The sequence below is a fragment of the Neopsephotus bourkii genome, unplaced genomic scaffold (assembly GCF_033783945.1).
Source record: "Neopsephotus bourkii isolate Nb327-2 ecotype Australia unplaced genomic scaffold, CSIRO-AGI_Nbou_v1 NB_1423, whole genome shotgun sequence".
NCBI lineage: Eukaryota > Metazoa > Chordata > Aves > Psittaciformes > Psittacidae > Neopsephotus > Neopsephotus bourkii.
In genome coordinates, this window is record NW_026901900.1 from 4,177,287 (window position 1) to 4,186,347 (window position 9,061).

General features: G+C 50.1%; 1 long non-coding RNA gene across 1 annotated transcript in view; it reads left to right on the forward strand.

Annotated features, from left to right (window-relative positions):
- Positions 1–7,020, forward strand: part of LOC133220224 (uncharacterized) — a 7,953-nt gene extending 933 nt beyond the window's left edge. The window contains exon 2 of the long non-coding RNA XR_009727668.1: positions 6,708–7,020. This is a non-coding gene — a long non-coding RNA (uncharacterized LOC133220224). The remainder of the gene's footprint in view (positions 1–6,707) is intronic.
- Positions 7,021–9,061: the final 2,041 nt, after the last annotated feature.

Consider the following 9,061-nt stretch of genomic DNA (forward strand, 5'->3'; position numbering starts at 1 on the left):
TTTAAACGGGGTTTAGGCGCGGTCCCGGTGTGTGAGGGAGAGGAGAAGGGGACGCGGTGGCGTTGGGCTCTGTGTGGAGACCCCCCGCGCTCGCAGTGTTAACGTGTCCTCTGTGGGACTCGGTGGTGGGAGGTGGTGTCCTTCAGTAAGGAAAGCGTTGGGTTTGGGAGATTTTGGGGCGGGAAATTTCAGCCGGAGCTGAAGGGAGCCTGAGCTCTTCACACCAGGTGCTGCACCCGTGTGCAATGTTACAGAAACCGGGCAAAAAGTTCCCTTTAACAGCATGAAATCAAGTGGGTTGGAAAAGACCTTCAGGATGGTCAAGTCCAACCGTTAACCCAACCACTGCCAAGCTCATCACTAAACCATGTCACTCAGGGCCTCATGTACATGGTTTTGAGCACTTCAGGGATGGTGACTCCACCACTGTGCTGGGCAGCCTGTTCCAGTGTTTGACAACCTTTGTGGTAAAGAAATTCTTAATATCCAATCTAAACCTGCCCTGGTGCAGCTTGAGGCCGTTTCCTCTTGTCCCATCCCTTGTTCCTTGGGAGCAGAGCCCAGCCCCTCCTGGCTCCATCCTCCTGTCAGGCAGTTGTAGGGAGCAATGAGGTCCCCCCTGAGCCTTCTCTTCTCCAGACTGAACCCCCCAGGTCCCTCAGCCGTTCCCCATCACACTGTGCTCCAGGCCCTGCACCACCTCTGTTGCCCTTCTCTGATATAGTTTGAACCATGTTGTGAACAAAAGATTGGCAAGGACCCCAAGAGGGACAGGTTGACCTGATGGTGGGCAAAATTTGGCCACTGTTCATTTTTTCTGGATGCAGAGACAGGAGCACAGAGCCAGAGGAGCCTCAGGTGTTACAGAAACATCAAATCAAGTCCAGAGGAGGCCACGAGGATGATCAGGGACTGGAGCACCTCCCATATGAAGACAGGCTGAGAAAGCTGGGGCTGTTCAGCCTGGAGAAGAGAAGGCTGCGTGGAGACCTCATAGCAGCCTTCCAGTATCTGAAAGGGGGCCTATAGGGATGCTGGAGGGGGACTCTTCATCAGGGACTGTTGTGATAGGGCAAGGGGAATGGCTTAAACTTAAACAAAGGCAGTCCAGGTTAGATGTAAGGAAGGAGTTCTTCCCTGTGAGGGTGGTGAGACAGTGGAATGGGTTGTCCAGGGAGGTTGTGAATGCTCCATCCCTGGTGGTGTTCAAGGCCAGGTTGGACAGAGCCTTGGGTGAGATGGTTTAGTGTAAGGTGTCCCTGCCCATCACAGGGGATTGGAACTGGATGATCTTATGGTTCTTTCCAACCCAAGCCATTCTGTGACTCTATGATTTCAGAGTTACAGATAGCGTAAGGCCTGTTTTACATTGCTAATAGATAAAAAGGTACTTTGCTTCTTGTAATTTGCAATTAATTACCTAATTAAATAATTGCCATTAATTCAAAGCCTGCCTTCTCTTTGAAAAACCCTGCCTAAAAACAAGTAGAAAGAGAAGAAATTAAAATGTTGCTTTTCTTACCTGATTTGAATTACTCTTTTTATCTCCAAGCAAACATAGGACCCCTGGCCTGTGGTGCAGAGGACCAGAGGTGCACGGAAGCTCCCAGCACCTTTAGGAAGTCCCTAACTGTTTGTATAATTAATTGATTTTCAGGCTCTGTGTTGATTTCCTGAAGCATTTCAAGCTCGACACAGAGGAGGTGTTTCTCCATGAGCAGCTGTGGGGCATTGGACTGATGGTTTTGAGAGTAGAGATGAATGAAGGATGCGGTGCTGCAGTCCTGACCTAGGATTTGAGCTCTTCTTCCGTGCCTCTGCCTCCTCTCAGAGAGAGAGAGGGCGCAGAAGATCTTGACATCTTCTGATTGCCATCAGTCCAAGCTGATTTGCTGAGTGTTGGCTTTGTGTTGTAGAATCATAGAATAGTTAGGGTTGGGAATGACCTTAAGATCATGCCTGCATGCTCCTTAGTAGAGGATTTCAATCTGAAAAAAAACCCTTAAGTACCTTGAGAGGTGGTAATGGGATGCTCTGATCTAACATTTCTCCAGTATTTAGCCATTGCCTCTACCACCAGTGCCTCATTTAAAAAAAATAAAGCAGGGAGGTAAAGGCAGAAATGAGCATGGCTGATATTTAAGCCCTGACTTACAGTTTTTTCCTTTCTGATTTTTTTTTTTTTTTGGGGGGGGGGGGGGGGGACGATGAGGGGCCTGGATCATGCTTTCATAGAATCACAGAATGGTTTGGGTTGGAAAGGACCTTAAGATCATCCAATTCCAGGCCCCTGCCATGGTCAGGGACACCTCACACTAGATCATGTCACCCAAGGCTCTTTCCAACCTGGACCTTGAATGCAGCCAGGAATGGGGCAGCCACAGCCTCTCTGGGCACCCTCAGCCAGCGCCTCAGCACCATCACAGTAAAGAACTTCTTCCTTATATCTAAGCTGAACCTCCCCTGTTTCAGTTTGAACCTGCTTCCTCTTCTATCACTACAGTCCTTGATGAAGAGTCCCCCTCCAGCATCCCTGTAGGCTCCCTTCAGATACTGGAAGGCTGCTATGAGGTCTCCATGCAGCCTTCTCTTCTCCAGGCTGAACAGCCCCAACTTTCTCAGCCTATCTTCATACAGGAGGTGCTGCAGCCCCTGATCATCCTCCTGGCCTCCTCTGGACTTGCTCCAACAGTTCCTTGTCCTCTTTATGTTGAGGACACCGAGCTGCACACACTGCTGCAAGTGGGGGTCTCGCAAGAACAGAGTAGACACTTATTTCCTAGAAATAAGGAGAAATTATAGGGGAATTATTCTAGGGGAAAAAATAATAAATTAATATTTTCAGGTGCTAACATGACTGAAAGAAAAGCCAAATGCATGGAAATTCATGCCAAAGTAGTAAGGTTGGATGATGCTGCCTCCTGTCCTGTGTCATGTGCAGGAGTGGGAGGGAGGTACCTGCCTTGCGGGAGCTGTGCCAGAGTCTGACCTTGTCTCTTCCCTTGGTTCTGAGGTTTGGATGGCCACATGTGAAGACAGAGATGTGGGAAAGGGTCTCCAGGAAGGAAAACACATGCAGGGGTATCCATGCAGCCCATTAGTACCAGGATGGAACTAAACAAGACCAGGGTATGGAAGTGGGCACTGAGCGTAACTGACTGCACTGGTTAATTAAAAGCACAGTTCTTGGCACGGGCCATGGGGGAGTATCCTCACGTAGATCCGCATGTGTCCCAGTGGACATACACAGGTCCCTCCTGCCTGTGCTAGGCTGAGTCTCTGCAGGAAAGAAGGGGCAGGAAAGCAGCTTTGCCAGCAAAGCAAGCCAAGAGGAGCAGCAAGCCACATCTCTGCTGCAGCTTTGGGTCGCTGTGGCTGCCACCAACAGTCCTGTACCACATACTGCTGGGGCAGCATAGCTGGAATGGCTGCTGGAGGATGTGTGGGATCAGAAAGGGAATCCTGTGCATCCAGGGGAACATAGAACAGAATCATAGAATAGTTAGGGTTGGAAAGGACCTTAAGATCATCAAGTTCCAACCCCCCTGCCATGGGCAGGGACACCTCACACTAAACCATGCCACCCAAGGCTCTGTCCAACCTGGCCTTGAACACTGCCAGGGATGGAGCATTCACAGCTTCCCTGAGCAACCCATTCCAGTGCCTCACCACCCTTACAGGAAAGAATTTCCTCCTTATATCCAATCTAAACTTCTCCTGTTTAAGTTTTAACCCATTACCCCTTGTCCTGTCACTACAGTCCCTAACATTAGAAGAGTCCCTCCCCAGCATCCTTATAAGCCCCCTTCAGATACTGGAAGGCTGCTATGAGGTCTCCACGCAGCCTTCTCTTCTCCAGGCTGAAAAGCCCCAACTTTCTCATCCTATCTTCATATGGGAGGTGCTCCAGTCCCCTGATCATCCTCGTGGCCTCCTCTGCACTTGTTCCAACAGTTCCATGTCCTTTTTATCTTGAGGACACCAGAACTGCACACAATACTCCAAGTAAGGTCTCACAAGAGCAGAGCAGAGGGGCAGGATCACCTCCTTCGACCTGCTGGTCACACTCCTTTTGATGCAGCCCAGGATACGGTTGGCTTTCTGGCTGCGAGCGCACACTGAAGCCGGCTCATGTTCATTTTCTCATCGACCAGCACCCCCAAGTCCTTCTCCGCAGGGCTGCTCTGAATCTCTTCTCTGCCCAGCCTGTAGCTGTGCCTGGGATTGCTCCGACCCAGGTGTAGGACCTTGCACTTGGCATGGTTAAACTTCATGAGGTTGGCATCAGCCCACCTCACAAGCGTGTCAAGGTCCCTCTGGATGGCATTCCTTCCCTCCAGCGTATCAACCGAACCACACAGCTTGGTGTCATCGGCAAACTTGCTGAGGGCGCACTCAATCCCACTGTCCATGTCAGCGACGAAGATGTTAAACAAGACCGGTCCCAACACTGATCCCTGAGGGACACCACTCGTTACTGGTCTCCAGCTGGACATTGAGCCATTGACCACAACTCTTTGTGTGTGGCCATCCAGCCAGTTCTTTATCCACCGAGTGGTCCATTCATCAAATTGATGTCTCTCCAATTTAGAGACAAGGATGTCGTGTGGGACAGTGTCGAATGCTTTACACAAGTCCAGGTAGATGACATCAACTGCTCTACCCCTGTCCATCAGTTCTGTAGCCCCATCATAGAAGGCCACCAAATTGGTCAGGCAGGATTTCCCCTTAGTGAAGCCATGCTGGCTGTCACCAAGCACCTTGTTGTTTTCCATGTGCCTTAGCATGCCTTCCAGGAGAATCTGCTCCAAGATTTTGCCAGGCACAGAGGTGAGACTGACTGGTCTGTAATTCCCCGGGTCATCCATTTTCCCCTTCTTGAAAATGGGGGTTATATTTCCCTTTTTCCAGTCATTGGAACTTCACCTGACTGCCATGATTTCTCAAATATGATGGTCAGCGGCTTAGCAACTTCATTCGCCAGCTCCTTCAGGACCCGTGGATGGATTTCATCAGGTCCCATGGACTTGTGCACATCCAGGTTCTTAAAATGGTCTCAAACCAGTTCCTCTCCTACAGTGGGTTCAAGGTCTTCGTTCTCACAGTCCTTGTGTCTGCCTTCCAAGACTTGGGTGGTGCGGTCAGAGCCTTTGCCAGTGAAGACCGAGGCAAAGAAGTCATTCAGAACCTCAGCCTTCTCCAAATCCTGTGTAGCCAGTTCTCCTGATAGCTTCTGGAGAGGGCCCACACTGTCCCTAGTCTCTCTTTTATTCACTATGTACCTATAGAATCCTTTCCTGTTATCCTTAACATCCGTGGCCAAGTTTAATTCTAACTGGGCCTTAGCTTTCCCAACCTGGTCCCCAGCTTCCCGGACAACATCCCTGTACTCTTCCCAGGCCGCCTGTCCTTGCTTTCACCTTTTGTAAGCCTCTTTGTTCATTTGAATTTTCCTCAGGAGCTCCTTATCCATCCAAGGAGGTCTCCTGGCCCTCCTGCTGCTCTTCCTCCTAGTTGGGATGCAACACTCCTGAGCTTGTAGCAGGTGATCCTTGAATACCAACCAACAGTCTTGGGCCCCCCTGCCCTCTAGGGCTATATCCCATGGAACCTTACTAAGCAGGTTCCTGAAGAGGCCAAAGTCTGCTCTCCTGAAGTCCAGGGCAGTGAGCTTGCTGCACGCTCTTCTCACTGTCCTGAGGATCTCAAATTCAACCATCTCATGGTCACTGCATCCAAGGCTGCCCTGGAGCACCACATTTCCAATGAGCCCTTCCCTGTTGGTGAGGTTGAGGTCAAGCATGGTACCTCTCCTTGTCGGCTCCTCTTATTACTTGCAGGAGGAAGTTGTCTTCCACACAATCAAGGAACCTCCTGGATTGCTTGTGCCGGGCACAAAAATCATCCTTTTGATGCAGGATCATAAGGAGAACCCTAAAAGAGTAGTGATGGATCCAGCAGCCCTGGGGAGAGCCGGCACTGCTGGAACCACCTGGTTTATCTGACATCTTCCTGGAGTTAAGTAATGGTTTTCTAGAGTTAAAAAAATTGTCAAATGGCAGCACTTTTTGTTTTGTTCTTTTTTCTTTCTTTTTTTCTTATTCCCAAGGGCTTTTATCACCATCTGTGTGCAAAATCTCCAGCAGGAATTCCATGATCTGGAGTGATTTTGCCTGATGTCACGAGAAGGGTCTGCTCTGCACACCTTAGGAAGTGCAAAGAGGAAGAAAACAAGAAGATGGAGCCCTCCCGATCTCTCAGTCTTATCAGAGCCACTGCCTCCTGTGCTGACATGAGGAACACAACCCATGGCCTTCACCTTTACAGGTGCAGGGCCTGCATTTCTTCAGTCTTTTTCCCTGGGATGACTCAGGTCATGGATTATTAGCAGCTCAGATTTCCTTGGCCAAAGTGCTTTGTTGCAATATAGCCAGGTTAAATCTAAGCAGTGTTTCTGATCTGTGTAAGCTTTTGACTTGGTTCTGCGTCTTTGGCATGTACAAAATACTCAGCATTTGAACTCCGCCTTCTCTGTTTCTTAAATGTCAGCAGAAACTTTTGTGTTTAAACAAAACAATGTAGCCTCCCCCTGCAATGTTTGTAACCAAGGAGCTGTGGCACCACAGGAGCATGAGAAAATCTTGCTGATTAAAACCAGGGTAAGAACTGACAGCGAAAGTGATCTTTGTGTTTTTTCCTCATTGCAGGACTCACAATGAAGTGGCTGGTAAAATGGGAGCAACTGGTTCAGCCCTGCTTGAACACTGGATTTAATGCGCTGAAACTGCTCCCACTGGTGTGTGTGGCTGGGCATGTGTTTTTGATGCGAAAGTTTAACTTTGATGTGATATTTCACATGTCAAAACACGTCTCTCAGCATAGCTTTCCCCCCACCTCAAACTGCTTTGACAAAGCAAGGTAAGTTTGTGTTATTATCAGCTTCCCTTGCCTCATTTTTCTCTTCTTCTTGCTTCTCATTAATACACAAGTGGTATTAAATAAATAATAATGATGCCAGTAGTGGCCTCTGCTGTGCCTCGGTGTTTGCTCCTTTTTGCTTCAAGGAGCAGATGTTCCCTGTCTTTGTTTTCTGTTGCCAAACGGGAACTTTGCCCCCTTACCCTTTGATAAGGTGCTTTAATAGTCTCTGACGTGAGATTTTATCAAAAACCTTGGCAAAAGTGAAATAAATGATACCTGCCTCGCAGCTTGGATTAGATATTTCCCTCGTGGTTTACAGCAGTTTAAGGCAGGGCAGTTTCCTCTGTGTTTGTGCAGGGTCTATTTATCCAGTGCTCCCTTTGCCTGGGTGCCCCTTCACCAGCCCTGGTGGGCTCAGGCTGGGCTGAGCCCCCTGCACCGAGGTTAGCATCTATCATGGGGGGAACACCCATGGGAGGGTGTCTGCAGTTGTGGGTGCTGCTCCAGCACCAGCCCCTGACCCACCTGCACTGTGTACTGGTCCAGTGAAATTATGCTGCCTACAAGTGGTTGATAGGGTCCAACTAGACTTGCTTGGGCCTCATTTTCCAATGACTGCTGATGTTGGATGGGGAGGGTGGTGTGTACACAAATGCTGCTGGGGTATTGGTGCTTGTTCTCCTCTGTGGGCTGGGCCAGGGGCTGCTCTCTGCTTTCGCACCAGCAGTTAAACACCATTGTACTTCAAAGCTGCTCTGACCCTTCCTAGAGACACCCTCACAATGTCCATCTCTTCCTTGTCCCTTTTGCGGTATTTCCTGCCTTGCTTCTGCACTCAGCCACCCCCAAAGCCCCAAGAGAAAGTCCACATCCCAGTTTCTATCTGCTTATTTGCCCAGACATCCACATGGATTGTAGAACAGGCACCAACTCTGGGCTGGGGTGGTGAGGGCTCTCCACGGGGTGGGCAGGCTGAGCTGTGCCTCATGTAGAAGTCAGCCTCCTCCATGAAGCCTTGTGGGCAGTTTGGGAAGGTGGTAATTCATGCCCAAGTGCTCTCAATGCAGAGCTGCTCTTTGTTATTGCCCATTTGGTCACCACATGGGAAGCAAACCAGGCCCATAGGGCTGAGCGATCCCCCTCTGCCACACTCCCTGCAGTGCTGCTGCTCACCCTACAAGGAGCCACCTCCTTCCCCTCCAGCCCCACGCTGATGACATCTGCTTTGGTAGGCAAGCCTCATGCCTTGCACTGCCCACTAGCATGCTGCTTGTGTCCTTCACCCTTTGTAGGGATTCTTTCTCCCAAGTCTCATCTCACCATGCTGAGCCTGGGCATTCCCCCATGCCAAAAAAGCTTTGGCAGAGACATGCCCTGAGGAGAGCTGCTTCTGCAACACAGATGGCACCAGCCCAACCCCGTGATCACCATTAGGAGTCTGCTTTGCCCCGTGCACAGCCCATACACCCTGTGCTTTCCTGCACCAAGACCCTTTCCAAGGCTTGAACCTATAAATAATCAAGGAGCCTCTCCTCCTGCCTGGCTTTGTGAGCTGCTCCTTTCTTTGTTTCAGATAGGGCTTGCCATCCTGCCAGCCAGACCTGCAGCCACCCGATACAGGCTCCCTTGGGATGAGCCTTGACTTCCCACATTACTGTCTGGAGCGAAGGGTGCAGCCGAGCTGAGCCAGCTATCCTGTTCCAGCTGCTGGCACTCGCTGGAACATCTGCCTCGCCTGCACCGTGCTTGCTGATGGAGCTGTGAGCAGCTCCCAGCGTGTCGTTTGGGAATATAAATTGAGTTCCTCCGAGCTGGAACCACCTGCTTCAGATAATTTCGTTGGCAAGGAGTCTTCTTACTTACTCTTTATCCAGGATTTTTCTGCCTCCCACTGCTGCCAGCCCAACCTAGTAGCTGGGGGGGTTGGTGCTGATGGGTGGGAGTTTAGGTGGACCCATGGGAGAAATGCTGTCCTGCTGCCAGAGCACAGCAGAAGGGAAACGTGCTGTTTAAACCATGTGATTGTAGAATCACAGAATGGGTTGGAAAGGACTTCTAAAGATTATCTAGTTTCGATCCTCTGCCATGGGCAGGGACACCTTCCACTAGAGCAGGTTGCTCCAAGCCCCTGTGTCCAACC